This window comes from Camelus dromedarius, chromosome 4 (genome assembly GCF_036321535.1).
Source record: "Camelus dromedarius isolate mCamDro1 chromosome 4, mCamDro1.pat, whole genome shotgun sequence".
Taxonomy (NCBI): Eukaryota; Metazoa; Chordata; class Mammalia; order Artiodactyla; family Camelidae; genus Camelus; species Camelus dromedarius.
The window spans coordinates 30,036,637-30,057,066 of NC_087439.1; the positions used below are offsets into that span (position 1 = coordinate 30,036,637).

Below are 20,430 nucleotides of genomic sequence, written 5' to 3' on the forward strand. Positions count from 1 at the left end.
CTCCTCAGTCCTTGGCCTCTCTAACTTGTCCATCCAAGGTGATGACTACTCCCTGCCTCTGTCTCTTTACTTACACTACTTCTGGCATGCCTCCTATTGATGGCCTTTTCTCTTAAAGCTATTTTTTTTTCCTTTTTTGCAGTAAATTTTAGTAGTCTAAATTAATTCCTCCTTACTTCCTGGGATTTCCTGCCCCCAGTCCCCAGTGACTCTAATCTATATGACACTCTGGAGCTTGGAGACAGGGATGAGATGTGGAGAACAGACACTGCTTACTTGGCTTTGCTGCATTTTCCTTAACAACTGGTGGGGAGGGGGTTGGGCTGTCAAGAAACAGGGATGAAAATTTTGTTGTTGTTTCTGCTCATATTGTGTTTTAGGCAGAATTTTTTTTTTAATATCTGAAAGTTTCATTAAATGACAGTGTTTATCCCTTGATGCTCACAGCAGATCTTAAATAAAGAAGATGTGGTATATTTATACAATGGAATACTATTCAGCCATAAAACCCGACAACATAACGCCATTTGCAGCAACATGGATATTCCTGGAGAATGTCATTCTAAGTGAAGTAAGCCAAAAAGAGAAATAAAAATACCATATGAGATCACTCATATGTGGAATCTAAAAAAAAAAAAACAAAAAACATAAATACAAAACAGAAACAGACTCATAGACACAGAATACAAACTTGTGGTTGTCAGGGGGATGGAGGGTAGGAAGGGACAGACTGGGATTTCAAAATGTAGAATAGATAAACAAGATTGTACTGTGTAGCACAGGGAAATATATACAGGATCTTGTGGTGGCTCACAGCGAAAGAGAATGTGACAATGAATGTATGTATGTTCATGTATAACTGAAAAATTGTGCTCTACACTGGAATTTGATGCAACATTGTAGAATGACTATAACTCAATAAAAAAATGTTAAAAAAAATTTTAACTTTGGGAGCTTTTAAAAGTGGCATAATTGGATGCAGAGGTCAGTGGAAGATGAATTGATATTAGAGGGCAAATTATCCAGTAGTGGCTCACCTGGTTTCAAGATACCCTAACCTAAACAGGAAGAGAGGAAAGAAACAGTAAAAATGATGACCTTGGGGGAAAATATCCATCATGAAAGAACCTGAGAACTTTGCTTGTTCTTGCTGTTAAGCTATGGCTTATGTAATGTTTCCAAAGAATAAATGAGCCTGAAGCCTGATGCAGCTCAGTATGACCTTAGGGTCTGTCTACTAACAACTCTAAGGTCATTCAAAGAACTCAGCCTCCAAATGGGTTCATTAGGCTGCTCTGTGGCTTAGAGAAATGAATTTCCATTTTTGTAAGCAGCCTTCCCTATTATCAGGCTCTAACTCTAATGTTCAGACACATTCTGCAGTGCATCGCCTTCAAGTAACCACCCTCAACGTTAAAGACCTCCCTGTCTCCACTTGTTGAAGTGTTCTCTGAGCACTTTAGGCCTAGAGGCCAATCATACCCCACCTGTCTGGCATAGTTCAATGACACAGGCATAACTCTGCAAGGCACTTCTCACTGCAGGCGAGGAAGGCAGATGGGAATCTTATGCCAATTTTGAATATTACTTGTCTGAACCTTTTCACTCCCACAACCACAAAAAAACAAGCCCAAGCCTGGACTTAGGTTTACAGTTACTCCAAAGAAATGTACATTTATATTACTAGATAAGAACATTATAATATTTCCGGCTGACTCTAATGCTAATGTGTAATGGCAGAGATCCTGTTGGCCAAGTACACGATAGTAGCTTTTATTGGGCTGAAATTATTGGTACTTTAAAGAACTAATTTGTGAATTACCTCCAAAGCATGGAGAACTCCAGTATTCTGATATATCCCTGTGGTATATATGTCCAGTTGTGGTTTACAAGTTTTATTTTTAAAGGAGCAAATTCTTTTTTGAATGTAATTTTAGGTAGAACCCCAACATTTGGAATAGAAAAGTGAGAATGCTACTAAGGCATATAAGTGGGCCCAAACTGCCACCTGTCTGTATTAACTGCCTTGGACCCCATGCTACACTCTGAAGAACGATTGTGCAGTTTGGGGGCTCCCTGGAACATAATTTGCAAACTACTGGTCTAGAAGAAAACCCTCTTTAATTTGGCGTTCTCAGTTTCACTGTTTTCTTAAGTTCTCCTGCTAGAGTCATATCCTCTTGAATCCACAGGTTGTGTAATACCCAAAACGGTTGGGTTTCTTCTTGAGATTGGGAGACTCACACTTCTAAACACCAAGTTTTTAATCTTGACTTTTTGAGTTAAAATCTTTCTAAAGTATATTTCCTAATGCTTTTAAACATTATGCTAAATGAATTTTAATCTTTCTTAGCTTGGAATCATTATTTTGGAAATAATATATGCTTTTATACTTGACAGTGAATACACTGTAGTAGAAAATGCACGCATTGGGTCGTCCGTGACGTACAACCCACTGAACAGCTGTGTCCTTAAGCAAATAATTTAACCTATCTTAGTTACTTAAAAATAAAATTCATATATCAGAATGATAGCTAATTTACAGAGTTGAGTATAAAAATTGAGTAGAATAATGCCTACCACATAGTAAGTACCAAATAATCTGTATGGAGAGTGTAGGGAGGAGTTGATAAGACTCTTAGCTGTCCACCCAAATCCATACCCCCCTTTAGAGGCTGAATTTCTCTGCTCACAGGTCTGCAAAATGAGAGGGCTTATCTTCACCACCATTCCAGGGCCTTATTTTGAGTGGGACTTTATTTGTGCATTTCTAGCTTGTACCAGTACAAAAAGCTGACCCATCTCTGTGGCAGAACCAAGGGTTTTCCCTCTTCTGTTGGTTGGGTTAGGTCACCCTCTATGAGGCCAGAAGTATAAGGGTGAAGGAGAGGCAGTAATACAGAAAAAGGATAACCTCTTCATCAGCTTACTTGTGCCCTGTGGATCTGCTGGGCCCCAACTGGCATATGTAGCATTTCTATCAAACAATAAAGGCCACCTGTGTGACCTTGTGACTTGGGGATTCTGATGGAATCATGTAGGCTGGGGTTACATAGTCACTCGCTGTCACATGAATGGTCAGGAGCACAATCTCTGCTGGGCTGGGAGCTGCTTTGACAACAATGAGGAGTTTGCTGCCACATAAGGCCCAGCCTTTCTCTGGACTGCTAGATGTCTCTGCCATGACTCTTCTGTGGGGAATGACATCCAGTCACCATGGATACCTCTAGAACCAATAAATCTGCTGAATCTTGTGGACCAAGTGAAGGGTCCAATTGTATCGCAGCTAGAAATCAACTGACCCAATTCTTCAATCCCATGCAAAGAATCTGCTTTATAAAAGGGTTATTATGGGGGATCAAACTGTCTTTGTGTAAGTTTTTTGGAAAAACAGAGCCCAAGACAAGGGCTTGCATGCTAGTCATTAAGTTTGGGAAGCAATCCCAAGGAACTGAGGTCAGGGTCTGGGAACAAGGGAACTGGGAAGTAGGGGAAGCCAGTCCATGGGTCATTCTTGTGCTGCTCATTCAGTGGACAGCTGGGCTCCATCTCAGCTTGGGACCTTCTAGGGGGTGAACGTCAGTTTTGTTCACCCAAGAGACAGCAGGGGCTATCTGTCCACTGTCTCTGCTGTGTCGGGCAAGTGTGGGCCTCCAGAAGCATTAAATTCAGGTTTGCTCGCGCACAGGGATGGCCGAGTGAGCTCCTTTTGGTGCTCAGGTAACAATGCTGGAAAAGCCTGAGGGCAGGAAGGGAGCCATATGCTGCAACCCCAGCAAGGGGCTTTCAGCTTACCCTGCCTGCTGCCGGCACTGCGCCCACCACTAGAGTAGGAGGCAGAAAGGGGATTATCTGGGGAAGGTAAGCTCTCTTCCCGAAACAAAGCAGCCCTGCTTCTTTAGTAATAATAACAAAGTAATTGCTATTGCTTTTATACTTTGTGTAACTATTACTTTCTTGCTATTGACTATCATTTCTTATTGCTGTTCATGTGCTTTTCTGTGGCACTGTTTCAAGCTCTCACTAATCTGGTGCACTTCTACCATGGGTTTGAAAGCCAATTGCTTTGAGTAGTTGGTTAGGATTGTGTGCAAATTAAAAGTAATAGGCCCTAAGTGGAAGCCTGAAGTAGTTTTTTAAAAGCACATGAGGATGCTAGTCTAAACTTAACCGTGGTAATGATTTCACTATATATGTAAGTCAGCCCATTGTGCTGTACGTCTTAAATTTATACAATGAAGTATGTCAATTATATCTCAATAAAATTGGAGAAAATTTAAGAAATTTAAAGAAACACATGATGTTATGACTTTTGATATGGCTATTTAACCTACACAGTGGCCCTTTATTTCCTCTTAAATTTCTCATTCTCATGTTCTAGTTGGGTGAAATGGTCAGAGAGCTGAATTATTAACTAACATGGGCATTATTTTGATTTAACATGGACTATTATTATGATCGCATAGTATAGTTTATTGTTACTACTGTTATCATTTTGTAATGAGATGATTATTTTAAACTGTGTCATATTATTGCCTTTTGCTAATTATTTTAGCTCTATTTGTTACTCAAGAGTTATATCCAAATATGAAAATTAGTACCAAAGTAGTACAAATTAGTACCAATTAATTTTATTTCAGGCTCATTAAATTAAAAAAAATAAACAACTCTTAAGCTATACATAATAAGATAATATATTATAAACAGAACTCCCAATACAGGATTCCTAATCTATGTTCCCAGAAAAGAAGGATATTTATTTTGAAAATGAAAGATTTAAACCAAATATCTGCTTCCTCCAAAATGTTTTACAAAAAAGTTGTAAGGACAAAAATAATAAGGGGAGAAAAGAAAGAAATTCAACTTCAAATGGCTTTTGTGTTTGGTGCAGGCTCTATTAGTTCAAATTAAGCAAAGATTAAAATGCAAATATTGATTTTGGTGCTAACTGGATTCCCAGGGCCTTTGCAATGTTTAGAAAACAGTCTGCATATTTCATTTCCTTTTTTTTTTTTTTTTTTGGACATCACACTATTGCCAACATTTCTTTGATTTGCACATCTGGAATCACTAAAACGGACAGCTGGGAAGAACCACCAGTGATATTTTGTTTTCTTGATTAATAATTAGAACCTTGGCCTTACCAAAAGGTAATTATCTGGGCAAGTTAATGATGAAATCTTGAGGAGTGATGACAGGATGAAGGCTCAGGTAGTGGCAACCGTGGGATCTGGAATTGAGTTTGTCCTTATACTTCTCTGAGTTTTATGAGACGCTACTAAAGCTATCACACTGCCTGTGTTAAACCTCTGGGGTCTCATGTCTGCTCACACACACAGTGAGTCATGGCCTTCTGCCTCTGATGCTCATCAGAGGCTTATCCACACAGGCAGTAGGTGAGAGAGGAGAGCATGGCCCACTCTCTTGCCAGAAATTCACCCCAAGTGCAAATACAAGAGACACAAATCAGCTGTGAAGTGCCATAAAGGAATCACCTTGTATCTCTGGAGAAAATAGGAGGAAAGAAGATGGAGACTACAAATGCAATGGATTAGAAATAGTCCAGGAGAGCAAAGAAGAAAATATATGGCAGTGATTTTGTTATACTGTCTCTAAGCTTCCCTTAAAAAAAGCCAGACAACTCATGTAAAGAAACACTGATGAATATAGGAAGGTCAACTACCTAAATGGTTTTTCCTTTTATGTCAGAGTGTAAATTGGTAGAGACACTTTGGAAGAATTTTTGGCCATGCTTCCAAAAGTTATGTATGACACAACAATTTTTCCCCTGGCAACATACCAAATAGAAATGAGGACTTAGTTTCACCCAGAGGCACATATAAGAATGCTCTAACCAGCTTTATCCATAACAGCCCCCAAATGTAAAAAATCCAGACATCTACCAACAGTAGAATGGGTCAATGAGTCGTGGTCTAACAATAGAATGGAATATTCAAACCATCAAAAAGGAGAGACTGTTACACACAAGGACGTGGGTGCATCTCACAGACATGACGTTAAGTGAAAGGAGACAGATACAAAAGAGTACACTTCTATGATTCCATTTATATGAAATTCAAAAGTAGGCTAAACTAATCTATTGTGATTAAAGGTCAGATCAGTGGTAGGCCTGGGATGAGAAACACAGGGAGGCTTGTTGAGTGCTTGAAATATTCTGTATCTTGATCTTGGTATTCATTACACAGACATGTACATACACGTGTTGAAACTCTTCAGGCTGTACACCTGACAGCTGTGTCCTTTACTATAAGGTGTATCTCAGTTAGAAAGAAAAATCACAGTAGTGAATAATACATAATCAAAATGTGAAATTACTATTAAAATCAGTGACACATATAGCCGTTATCTTATTTGGAGAGAGTTCCCTGTGAAAAGAATTCTTACATTAATTATATAAACATTTCTGGACCCAAACATCCAAATGAGTGAAGTCACTTGAAACAGTCACTTTGGAGGCCACTATTCATATTACACTGACATTGCTCCCTAATTGTTGGAGCTCTTTTTTAGAAACTGTCTTCCTGGACCTTAAGATATTATTTTGAATATGCGTAAGTGGTCAGATATTTGTCCTTTGAAAGTGTCCCAAGTTACTACATATATATAATTTGAAACCACTTTGGGCTGTACAAAGGATTTGCAATATGACTAATACCATTTTTGTTGTTCAGTAATCAGGCGTGGTCGACTAAAATATGAGGGTAATTATGTTGTCTGGCTCCAAAAATATTCCTAAGGTTGACTCCAAAAAAAGATTCCTAAAATGTGTAGATTCTTGTTAGCTCAAAGATAAAAGGTTTATGGCATCCTGCAGCCTCACATGTCTGCACAGTCAGGAAGAACTTGGCTCTTGGAACCCAAACAAGTTCAAATCCAGAAACTAAGTAACTCCATATTGAGCAATTCTGACAGAAATGTACCATTGGATACCTTTAGTCTCAGGAGTGTCACCACGTTAGTTTACTGTCGGGTAGGGAAATAACCCTAGGAGCTTCCTCTCTAGTCTAAGTACATCTCATCTGTGTTTTGAAGAGACAAACGCCTCCTCTTTGCCTGCAGGAAAACTGGGGTTTACAGCGGTGACACGTAAGTCACCTTGCCTTCAGTTTTCAAATCGTGGATTTTGTTTAACCAACTAAATATACATTCTTTACTTTCACATCTTGCACAATTATCTCATCATTCTCACTCTGCTATTTGAAAAAGCATTAGACGGAGCCAGCAGACAAGGTTTCCCATTTTACTACCTCCCTGCAGGGTGATACAGAAAGAGATGTCTGATCTTTCTTGGTCTCGGTTTTCTTATTTGTGAAATGATGATGCTATAATGCTACCTTGCCAGATTGCTGGGGGGTGTTTCAGGAGCATTCTTGGCTAAAGATCAGGGGAGAGTACCTTCTCTTCTAGGTCCTACCTTATTTAATCTGCTCACTTTATAAGCATTGAGAGAAAACTTCAAACCTCCAAGATGAAACAAAAAGGATTTTCTACAAGCTCTTTTAGTTTTTGCTCTTGATAATATTAAGTATTATTCACATATTTCTCACTTTGGATTCTCAGCCATCCCTCTATTGGGAGTTTTCTTTCTTTGAATTGTATCAAAAAGTTAAAGCAGTAAAGGGGCTGACAGAGATGACACAGGTACCTTCTGGTCTCATTTCACTTGGGACTAGATGTCCCGCCTCCCTCTCTTATGCCTGAATGATTGACAGTGATGACATCCAATCCCATCTAATTTCTTATGTGGGGGCCCTGAGATGGGGACCTCCTGTCTTTTCTAACAGAAGTATGACAAAATATCAGCTGTACCAGTTCTCATGACAGAGCACAATATAAATACTTTGATGATGATCTCATGCTTTCATTCTCTCTCCTTTATGAAACTTCTATAAAGCATTTCTATTGATGGAGAGTAGATGGGTGCACGCTTGTAAAGGTTTAATACATTTTATTTAGGGCTGTTAGATTCATCTACACTGTAGCAAAGCTTTAATTTCCACGTGAGGATGATTCTTGTTACTAACAGATATTTGCCTTGTTGCTGAGTTGACTTAACTTCCAAATCAATGATCTCTCCTTCTTACCTTAGTTTTTTAAACAGTGTCAGGTAAGATTGTCTCATTTTACTTGTTCCAAATTAAAACTATCCATGAACTGAAGAATGTCCCAATTCACCTTAGGTTTCAGAACCAAGGGTGAAATCTTGGCCGTAATAAACAGCAAACCAAAATACAATGTACACTTCTGAGGTACGCTATTTTCCTTCTTATGAGAGTGCAATAAATTTGGGCTTCCTAGCTTTATAGGCTCTAATAGGCACTGAGAGAACAATAGTTTGTTTAATGAAAATGCACACATGTAATTACTAAACCTAATGCTCAAACTATGCAGTCTTTTATTATGTTCGAATCAGTGGTCTGATACAACAAAAGTGATGCCTTAAAGCAATGCCAGGCTTTGTTCATTTGATTTTTGGTTTTGGTTTTGGTTTTGGTTTTAAAAATAAATGAATCATGTATGGATCTATTCCTTTTCATCATAGGCTATTACAGAGTATGGAATATAGTTCCCTGTGCTGTACAGTAAAAAACAAAAAACAAAAAACCACAAATGAATCAATAGAATTCTAGGACTCCCAGGTTAAACAAGTAAAACAAACCGCCTGGAACCATTGGTATACTACACAGAGAAGTCCTAACAAGCTAAGGGGTACAAATGTAACAGAACTGATAAAAAGAAAGTGAACTGGTACTTCTGAAGGTAGCCACTGGGCAACGTGGTTTTTCTAGCAAAACTCACTCTTTGTTGGAGATGGGATGTTGTATGTAAGATTATCCTGTAAAGCTGAAGGCACATTTTTGGCCTTACATATTCATTCTCTAGCCATTACTATGTTTCTTCCTGCATAAACCGCAAATTGAAAGCCATGACTCAAGTTGAAGAGCATTTCCGCTTGTTTATTGTAATAATCATCATGACTACCATTATCTGTACTCTGTTCTTATCTTCACTTTCCTGAGCAAGAGGGGCTTGTTGGATGATCCAATTGCTTATGTCAGTGAATGTCAAAGAGTGAGTGCATTGTGGCTCTAGACCAAAGGCCTCCTTGTGGGTTCCCTCAGTTCTCCCACACTGGAGTGAAGCTGATTCTTTCCAGTGGTCCAGGTCCCTAATGTTTATTCCAGTTGGATGGCCTCAAAGCAATTAGGGTGTGCTTTAATTACTGAAGAGCCATTTAGATTTATGTAGAAACTTGAAAAGAAACTTAAGCTATCTTTCTACTTTACATACTTCATCTTTCTTGGTCTCCAGAGGGCTCAAAATACTGAGCATTTCTTTCTCTATGCAATAGTCTAAATAACCTAGATCTGAAGTATAAGAAAGCAGTTACTTAGAGGTTTTCATCACTCAAAATACCGGTGAATACTACTGAATATTCTGCCATGTTACTAGAAATACTTGCTGTAAAAATTGGGTATTGCTAAACATACTCTTTTACCCTGTTTTTGTACTGTTTTTCTAATGCTGGTTTAGGATGTATATAGACAAATTATAAGTAGCATTTATTCCAATCCAGTGATTGCCTTCTGTAATCAATAGAACAGTCAATACCTTCCAAAATGAACCATATTCCTGTACATTCTAGCCTCTACTACCAGGTAATGAAGAAGCATATGATTTGTTCTATATGAACATGTATCAGAAGTCCATGATTGGTGTCCATGTGCAGCGCTCTCCACAAAGTACTGCAAAACAGACTCCGTCTGCTCTAGACTTCTGCAGAAGGGGTGAAGATATGCTACAAATTGACTTATTTCCTACTAAAGAGAAATGTTTTGTATTCCGTGTTCTAAATAGTGCAGAAGGCAGAAGGCCAGGGTGATTCTACAGAAGTTATGTTGTAACTTCAACCTTGGGAAGTAATAGCTTTTATCAGAAGTAATGGGATTATGGGCACTGAATTAGGAAAAGACTTACTGAAGATATTGAGACTTGATTTCCCTCTGAGTTATAGTTCAGCCAAGACTCAAGAGACATCTAGTAGCTATGCTGTTCTAGATGCTGTTCTGGGAACCCAGCTCAGCTGGACCCCTGGAGATGTTTCAAGAGACCCACGCCACTGTATCTTGTTAAGGGCAGTGACCTGGAGAAGTGACTGTTGATTTGGGTAACATGGCCAAGAAAGTGTATGTATACACAGTGACTTGTATAGAATCCAGACGTATTTAGTTGATTGAGCCAAACACAAATTCTGATTCCTTTGTAGAAATCTGAAGAAAGGTCTACCCAACTGATAAGTATCTATGCTTCTCTAGAAGTAGTTAACTTCCAAAACAAGAAGTCTCCGGGAGATTCCCTGAATTAGTGACACATTTCCTGCCAGACTCATATTCAACAGAAGACAGAGCTTCAAACATCCTGTCTCCAAATTGCCTCTGATCAGCATACATGTAATAGCCTAAGTAACATTAACAGTTCATCAAGTCTAAGACACCTGTGTGTCACACAGTAATGGGATGATGTGAGTATTGCTCTCAAAATGAGTTAAATGTGGAAAAGCACGCCACTGAATATATAGTCTAGAATTTTAAGATAGTATTATTCTGCTGGGGTTTTGTCCTACTGGATGAAAAAATATAAGTAATTGTTTAACAAATTTACTTGGGCTCTTTCAATAAATTAGTTGTCAGTTCATCAATATTATTCAGCAAAAATGCATTCAGATTATAATCGTTACTAATAATCTGATAATCTGTGCAAAATTTATGTTCAGAATTGTTCAGAAGTACCTTATGTATTTATAACTTTGAAAACTAGAAGTAATTTAGTTGTCCAGCCATAGGGGACTGGGGAAAGAAAATTATGGTGCTATTCAATAATTAAGAACCATGCTGGAAAATAATATTTAATTATCTAGGAAAATAATCATGGTTTATTTTTAGTAAGAGAAAGAGATTACAAAATAACTAGGTAGAGAGTATATGTAAATAAAAAATATACACACACATATAGATAAATAAGGAATTTTTTAAAAACTTATAATAGACATAAAAATATTAATAGTATAAAAATTCTGGATTACAAAATGTTCACAGCTGTACTGTGTATGTGTATATTTCCTGCAATAAAATACATTACCTTACATAATAGGAAAAAGCGATCATTAAAAAAGAAAATAATGAACATAGTGAAAACGATTAGTCAAAATGGCCATAAGAGATTGTGTAGTCAAAACACCTGGCTGATTGGATTTTCCAGTTTTCCACCAGTTGTTTTGATTGTATAGTCATAGCTTCATTTGTCAGTTTAGAGGCCCAGACTTCCAGAAAATCCAAACAAAGATGTAGACAGCAACAGCAGAGGCTGTTAATTTTTCCACTAGACCTATCATTTGATTCCTTTGTCTCATATCTCTCCAGGCCAGGATGAGTTTCTAGCTCTGTGTATCAGTTAACTCTGAGCAGAGCTACATGAGTGTTTGTGGTAGAGGTGGCCTGGTGGTCTTGTGAGTGGTGAGTCGTCTCAGGCAAATGTCCAAGAAATCCAGGGTAAGATCAAATCATGTTTGCATATCACAGAAGATCAAGACTCTGAGCCATACAACAGGTGGTTTTTTCTTTTTTTCTTTTTCGATTTCCCCATTCTTAAGTCCCACTAAAAATCAAATTTTTTGGAGATGTCAGCCCAAATCAGAAAATAAATGGTACTTGTGCTTTTGCCACAGATTCAGTTACCACCACTAATTCATATTTCATTTACTTGTCTTGGGTGGATTATTTTGGCACTATATTTCCTTTTGAGAAAGGCATTGAACATATAGGCATACAAGTAGGTGCCAATCTCTCTCTTTTTCTTTTTTTGTTTTTGTTTTTTTCATTTCACTGCCTTATTTTAATTTGAAAGAATCTGAATACACATTTTCTAGGGACAGTCACAACACCTTCTACCAAGAAATGTAGTTAGTCAAAGTAAATGAGAAATTCTAGAAACTTTTTTGAAATACCACATCTTAATAAAATATTGCCACTTATTTGTTCACCATATTTGCTTGTCATTTTTTTGTCTAAAAAAAGCATATATGGGGGGAGGGTATAGCTCAGTAGTAGAGTGTGTGCTTAACATGCACAAGGCCCTGGGTTCAATCCCCAGTACCTCCATTAAAAAAAAATTTTTTAACTTATATAAAGAGAGACTGAGCCAATACTTTCCAAGTCTCAAGAGAACGTGGGCACTTGCCTCTCCATCATTATTGTCATTCAGTTACACATACATACATATATTTTTTTTCTTTTCAGATTCTTGTCCATTATATTTTATTACAAGATATTGAGTATCATTCCCTGTGCTGTACAGTAGGTCCTTGTTTATCTATTTTATATATAATAATGTGTGTCTGTTAGGAGATTACTTTTTACGTGTAGTGGGAAAATTCATATTTACTGAAATATCTGAGATATTAATTTGTGTTTGCTTCTACTGTTATGGAAGAAACAAAATCCATGGGATCCATTTATGGATTTGCTCTCTAATTTCCTTCTTTTTTCCAGTTTTTAAGAAGGAGCCAGGCCTTTGCCCCTTCTTTCTTCAGGCGCTATCTCAAAAAGCAGCATCTTCTGATCAACAGTCTTCCCCTGTGTGCCTGAAAGCCTATCGTTGTGGGGCGTGTGCCGGACGTTGTGGAGGAAGCGCGAGGAGAGAGTTTCCATTGTGTTGAGGAAAGACTGAGCAGTGGATTTGCAAATGGTCTAGGGTCTTTGGGGGGCATTGCAAGGACTTCAGCGTTTACTTGGAGTTAGAAGGGAAGCTATCAGACGGTTTTGAGTGTAAGAGTGGTGTATTTTGACTTTCATTTAACAGGATTGCTGTGCAGCATTGTTGAGAACATTCTGAAGGAGGCAAGGGATGTAGCAGGGAAAGGAGATGGAAGCTGTATCAATGATCCTGGCAAAAGATAACGATGGGTCAAAGCAAAATGGAGGCTGTGGGATCAGTAAGAAATGATCGGCTCTCGGCAGAACAGGCCTTTGGGTGCTTTTTTTTTTTTTAAATAAGAATTAGGGATGGGAGTATTTTGACTCATTCAAACCCTCTGTAGCCTATGCTCCTTCAGCATGTATTCCTGGGACTGGTGGAATTTGAGTGTAGTCTGCAGATGCGAACAGAGCAAAGCTGGCCGGCCCACACAGGCTCTGAGCCCATGACCCTGATCTCATTTGCTTCAGCCCTAACCAGTTTAGTTAAAAGTGGGCCACAAAATAAGAGAGCCATGCTCCGTCCCCCTGCCCCTTCCACAGAGTCTGATACAGTCTGTGTACTATCTGCCAACCTCATATAAAATCATTGAGGTTTCTTTGCGTTCGTTGTTGGAAAAGTAGTAAATGCCTATAAAGTGGATTTAGAAAGGCAAAGTTTACAGAGGGCTCTGCCAATACAGGAGTGAGCCCTGCCCACCTTGGACACACAGAGCCATTCTCTAAGAGTCAGTATTTTCATATGTCCATTTTGATAGTCTTTTTTTATTGAACATAATTAAAATTTTCTGAATTTGCTCACTTTTCCACAAGGGACCAATTCACCTTCTGGGTACACAATGGTATCTTCTAACAGGCTTACTCGAAGTAAAGAAATACCATATATTACAGCTCAAATGGTAATAAGAGATGGAGATAACCACCTCTTGAATAATAATTTTTAAACCCTTCTTCACCCAAGGCACAATGTTCCTTCACAGGAGAATAGTCACATGGGGAACATGCCAATTATAAGGCAATTGGTTTGTTTTTCTAGCAGACTTGCTTTATTAGGAGTCCCCTAATGTGTTACATGTTCTGTTACAAAGTGTGACAATTTATGGTGCATTCTGGGGATTTCAGAAAAGGGAAAGATCTTGCAAATTATTATCTGAGACAGAATTATAATTTTACAAATGATTAATCTCAATCATCTCTCTTTTTTTCCTCTTGGGTTAAGCAGGAAAATTATATCCTGCAAAATTAGCTGTCAAAATGTGAGCCTGTGGTTTTGAAGTATTCGTACATCGTGAAAACCAAAGATCTTTATTAATGAGCTGGATTAAATAAATAAAAAGGTTATGGTAGAAGACATGCTGCTCTGTTGCTACAATATGTCTCATGATTTCCTAGTAGTCAGATAATATTTACCAAATTGAATCACGATTCGATATGACTATTACTTGTTTCCAGGGATGCCCTATCACTTAAATATGATTTTTTTAACCTATACCCCGCGTTTGAACTGGGTACAAATGAAAATGCATGTATTTCTCTTTTGTCATTCAATTACAATGACTATAGGTAAATATTTTGATCTCAGAAGCATTTGGAAAGTACCTGAGTGAGGAACATGTCACATACATCACCAAACCAGTGTTGAAATCAGAGAGTAACAGTTCAGGGAAGGGGAGAGGATTTAAATAGAGAATTAAAAATTGAGACCCAGTTGAGCAAATCAAGAAGTCTTGAAATCATATATTTCACCAGACATTACTTCGCAACTTTAGTACCATTAACTTTATGTCATCATCCTTATGATGTGCATCACCTATTTGTTTGACTTGTAATTACCTGTGTATAAGTGTCATCCTCCTCCAAGCCAGGCTGCAAATTCAACTCCTGGAATATAGTAGACATCAGTAAATAAAAACATAAAAGAAGAAAAGGGAAGGGGATATTGAACAAAGCAGGTGATTAGAAATAACAGTGGCTCATAGGTTGGACTATATAAGTACCTAATCACATGATTAACACCAAAACAACTCACATCGTGATATATCTTTTAAAGAGTCAGGGACTGTAAATTTTCCAAACACACAAAATAAAGCAAAAAATGGGGCATTTGTAAAGGCTAATGATGCTCAGGGCTGCCTTCCAATGCAAAGATACAGCAACTGTAGTCTTCTCCCCACTGGCTATGCCTGAGGGTCACCCTCAATACTGTAAAAAATGTGGATGTCTGGACTTCCTTCATTTTAGATCTGCTGGTTATAAACTCACCAGAATTTCTAGACCTCAAGTATGTTAAAGTTATATTTTAAAGTTGAATGAGTAACCTGAGGGTCAGCCACCACCGAGGACCCTGGCTAAGCATTGTGCCGCCACTGTTTCTGAGAGAGGCAGGAAACTTCTTGACTTGACTCCCTTTGCCCTTTATTGCTCTTGTTCTGTCAGGATCTTCAGTTGAAGGAACCCAAGACCCCACACAAGTTACCTTAATAAGAAAGGGAGTGGATGATGAGGACACACATATGCTCGGACTGGAAACTGTCAAAGATGAGGCAATACTACGCCTGCAAGTTCCTTCAGTATCTCGAGCCTTGTTCTCTCTCCTCTCTCTCTCTCTCTCCTCTCTCCCCAAATCTCTCTCTCAAAAAAAATCCCTGCATCTAATGGCCTGTCTGATTTTCTCTCCATTTTCTATGGAAACATTTCCTCATTCTTCATGTGCTCAATTTTCTATGTCAGAGCCTCTAGTTTCCTTAATTTCTGCTCTTTTTAAAAAAATTGAAATATAGTTGATTTACAATGTTGTGTTAGTTTCCAGTATACAGAACAGTGATTCAGATAGATAGATAGATAGATAGATAGATAGATAGATAGATAGATAGACAGACAGACATATATATGTGTATATATACTTACACACATACATATACAAATTCTTTTTCAGATTCTTTTCCATTATAGATTATTACAAAGTATTGAATATTGTTCCCTGTGCTATACAGTAGGTCCTTATCATTTATCTCTTTTATATAGAGTAGTTTGTATCTGCTAATCCCAAACTCCTAACTTATCCCCCCTTCCCCTTTGATAACCATTGTTTGTTTCTATGTCTGTGAGTCTCTTCAGGACATCAGTTCCCAGCTGGTCCTGAAGAGCTGCCCAGACTCCTGCTAGAATGGTCTGTGATCCTTGGCTGCCTTTGCCAGCTGCTTCCCTCCTGAAAAGAACCTGAATGGCTGTTTTGTTCCAAAGGGTGGCAGATTATGCTCAGAGACTGAGATTGTCTTTGCCAATAGTTTATTTAACACAAGTTCACTGCGGGAATTAAAATGATTTCACAAGCTAACAGCATACAGGATAATATCTCTTAATAAGCCAATAAATAAATAACGTTCTCCAAATCCATGATAGATTCATTATACTATTGTTTCCAGCAAGGGGAGATGACAGAAATAAAGCCCAAATTCAGTTGAAAGGTACTTTTTCTATGGGTTTTGGTTTCTCAGGAGAGACGACTTCACCAACCAAAAGCTGACGTCCAGACGCCAGGGCAAAAATTTAAGTCCCTTGTTGCTGGAGCACGTTGCTAGGGGACATTGGCACTGGCGTTGGCGGGCAGGCTAGGGTGCTCCAAGGGTTATCATCACAGGGGACTGTGGCTGGCTTGTGACACTGCCTAGGAGGAATAGCTGTCCCCTCTCTTCCTGAGACTGTTGCACAGTTTACCACCACTGCTCACCAAAGAGTCACATTAGCCATGGCATGAGCAAGTGTCTCAAGATCTTTGGAGAACTAGATCAGCAAAGACTAGCTTTGTGCTGACAAACTCTGGGATATTCCTTGCAAACTCACAGTATTCATCATCTGTATATCCCCTGGCCATAGCTGCTGCTCCGCACGTTCTTAGCCGCTCACACACTGAGCTACTGCGTGTCAAGGACAACAGCCTGACCCCACTCCATCCCTATATCAAGACAACTTCACCTCTAAAGACAACTTTGTTTTTTGTCTTTGTCATAAACAAGTGGATTGAGACAACTTCTCTTAAGTCACAAACAAGTGGATTTAAAATCATATCAATTTAATACACAGTGTTAGCTCAGTTCATCTTTTCATAAAAGACACATTTTGGTTTGCCAGCTCAGTGTCTTTGGGTCATGTGTCCCCTCCAGTGCAGTCATCTGGGATTGGAGGCTGGTAGCCTTGTTGGCCAAACTATGTGTGCCTCAGAATGGTCTTTTTTAGAGAGATTGTGCATATGGTAGATTCCTGGTATGCTACAGAGCACGTCTCAAGAGTTACTTATATATATTTACATGTATCTCTCGCCTTCTGATTTGTGAGAATCCTGGGGTGCCCTTTATATTACCAATCATACTTAGCAACGTACTTGGAATACTTTCTTTGTCCAATGCACACTTGTTGCATTGATACAATAATTATATTCTTCTCCCTTTCTATCCTTATTTTTTTCTTTCTTCCCTTCCTCTGTCTTACCCTCCTTCCCTCTCCTCATGCTTCCTGTCCTCTGTTCGTTCCTTCTTCCTTCCTTCCACTACGTGTAAGGACCTACTGCGTCTGAGACTATGCATCGTAATATCAAAATTGAAGAGACATATTTCCTACTGTCACGATGCCCACATTCTAGTGGGGAAGAGAAATCTAGAGTAGGATGTCATGCTAAAAATAGCGTGTTTGTCCTGATATTTTGTTCTTCCCCAGTCTCGTAGAGCTCACTGATTCCTTATTACTTCATTGCTTTCAGGATTTTTCTAGGGCAGAACACAGAAGAAACAGATGTCAGTGTTTCTTCTTGCCTTTTATAAATGATTTAAACCTACTGAAGGGGTGTTTTATGCGTCCCAGAGGGGAAATTGAGAGAGGGTGTTCCTCTGAGAAAATACAAGAAAAGAAGAAGAAAGTCTCCCACAGCTGAGAGGAAGTGTGCATGGGGGCGGAGGAGTGGAGATCTTGCCCTCTCCCGGGCAGCACGCCAGAGGGTGGGGGATCTCAGAGCAGATGGTTCAGGGCTGCAGCCACGTGAGGCTCCCCGCTTCCCCACTGCATGGGAACGATACGGTTCTACCTGACACAGTCATTAGACTGGGATTTTAAGCAGGGCACAAATAAACCATGCTCAGAGAACCTGTTTTACATCTTCTGAGGCGTGCCAGTTGCTGGGGCCTCTATCCAGTATTGGGCAAGGAGGATTTTCCACTAAAGAGTGAGATAGAACTTTACACTGGCTAGGTGGGAAAGGGCTTTGGTAAATTTAAAGCAAAGAAACCAATACTATTTCTTATAAGAGTAAGATTGTGAAACCCGTTCTATGTGCAAACATATGGCTGTGATATCGTTAACTAATTTCTAATGGCAACTGTGATGACATACGCCGGGGCCATAGAAGGGGGTGTGATCACATCTAACTTAGGAACATTTAGCATGAACTTACTGAGCATGTCTCTGACTTTAGGGATAAAACTGAAACACAGACTAGCGAAAAAATAAACTCTCGGCCTGCATGCTGGGGAGTGACACCATGAGACCTCATCATCATCGTCACGTCAGCCAGGTGCCAGCTGCCCCCTGTAGTCTGGCTAACGCCAACTGCTCCTTACTGCTCCCCCAAGGATTGTGTTGCTCTGCTAATTCATTTAACCTGCTGAAATCTCATTCACTTTCCTCTTTTGAGCAATGATAGAACTTTTTAGAGAAACCTGGATATGTTGGACTTGTATATAGAAGATTACCTATAAACTATAAAACACCTTATAAAATTTGCACATTGCAAGTAGTTCTACTCATAAAAACAATTTAAAGTTTATCAGTGTTTGCTCCAACAGAGTATTTCAGTTCTGTTCTAAAGTCTCAAACAAGGAAAAGACTATTTTAAGCACCAAAAAGCCTTCTTTGCTTAGTGTTAACTCAATTGCACATAGATTTATCAATAAATACATGTGGCCAGGCCCTGTGTTAGATGTTGTAGGAAAGCAAAATTTGCCACCCCAAAATGTGACTCTCTGGTGTATGAGGAAGAAACAAAAGACACAGAAAGTTTTTCTCTTCATCTCCCTCTTAACTGCCTAAAAGAATTTTGATAGGAGGCTATTCCAGGAGAGAGAACTACCCCCAGAGATGTCTGTAGTATAATATGAACTAGATGTGGTGGACAGAGAGGAGCTTAGCAAAGTCGGTTTGTTAAAATTCCTCTCTATGTCCCATTGTTTCTGCATGGTCCAGCAAACATTTGTTACCAAACATTTGCTCTTTCTTCATCTTCCTGTGAATTGCCTGCCTTGCCTTTGAAGTCCCAGACCCTTGGCCCCTTCTCCTTAGCCCAGGATGATGTGTATACCTCATCTTGCCTGCCTGTCTTTGGAACTTCCCATGTTGATGCAGATTCCCTATATATATGTAATTAAATTTGTTGGGTTTTTTTTTTCTCCTGTTGATCTGTCTCATGTCAGTTTAATTATTAGGCCAGCCAGAAGAACCTAGAAGGGTAGAGGAAGATAGTTCTTCACCAACAGTGTTTTGTGTGCAGTGGTGAATATTAGATAAGATGCTTTCCCCCAAAGAGGTTAAGGTCTAGTAGGGGAGGCTAATATTACACAAGATGCAAAATTGCGGGAAGTGCCACCAAGGTCAAGAGCAGAGTGTTTTAAGAGAGAATAAGAGTAGCGAACTGTGTAAGAGGGAGCCTAGGAAATACTTTATAAGAAAGTGAGGGTTGAGTTGAGTCTTGAATGGTGAATAGGGGTAGGCAATGAGAGAGAGCAAGATAGACAGAGAGAGAGAGCGCTTTCCTGGGCAACACGTAACACGGGTAAACATCTCTGAGGCAAAAACGTTCTTGATGTCCTAAAATAACACAGAAATAGTGCCCACATTGTTCTTAAATGCCTCTCTTGTTGAGTCATTTTTATGAGCATTAATATTTTAAGAAACTTCGTGGTGGTATTCAAAGCATGGCTGCATTAAAGTTTTCAAAAATAGCAAAGACATGCGAACAAAAGGGGAGGGGAGGTTCATATTCTATTTGGTTTAATTCTAAAATTTTGTATATCCAGTACACATGAAACTTAGTGTTACATTATAGTTTGCATGGAAATTAGGCTGATTTTAGTAACTTTATCTCCTCTTGGTAACATTTATTGTAATTTTTACTGCCAATAAACATCCAACTATCTATATTTCTTCCTCTTTCTCTCTCATAAAAAACAAAGCATTGATATTGTTCACAAGACCTATTTTCCACACTTGATTAGCTCACAATACTTAATGGTTCACATGTTGGACTGTAAGTTATAGTTTAGAGTCTTCCTTGTCCCTATGAATAAAATTTTATTGATTCTTATTACATTACAATGGACAATAGTAAAAATGGAAATTTACATTATGTACTATTTGTGTTTCAGAATTATTTCTGATCCCTTTAGACAGATGTCATCTCCAAAGCAGTATGGTCTAAAACACAAACTTGTAATCAGTTGACACAAAGCCTTTTCCAAAGTGATTAGATGCAGCCAAGCAGAATCAGCTCTCCTCTGCATGAGATATCATACTTTTTATTACCTTCATTCATATATCTAACCATCACCATGAAATGCTGCTCCACCACCGATCTGTTCCTATTTGTGCAGCCTTCTGGTTGCACCCTGACAAG

At 38.8% G+C, this 20,430-nt stretch overlaps 1 long non-coding RNA gene and 1 other non-coding gene across 5 annotated transcripts in view; both read left to right on the top strand.

The window, feature by feature from the left end:
* The window catches only part of LOC105094634 (uncharacterized), a 525,835-nt gene that overhangs the window by 353,187 nt on the left and 152,218 nt on the right, over positions 1 to 20,430 (top strand). The gene's annotated exons all lie outside the window — the stretch shown is intronic.
* TRNAV-AAC (transfer RNA valine (anticodon AAC)) lies at positions 12,107 to 12,179 on the top strand. Its single transcript has one exon. It is a non-coding gene; the product is annotated as a tRNA-Val (tRNA).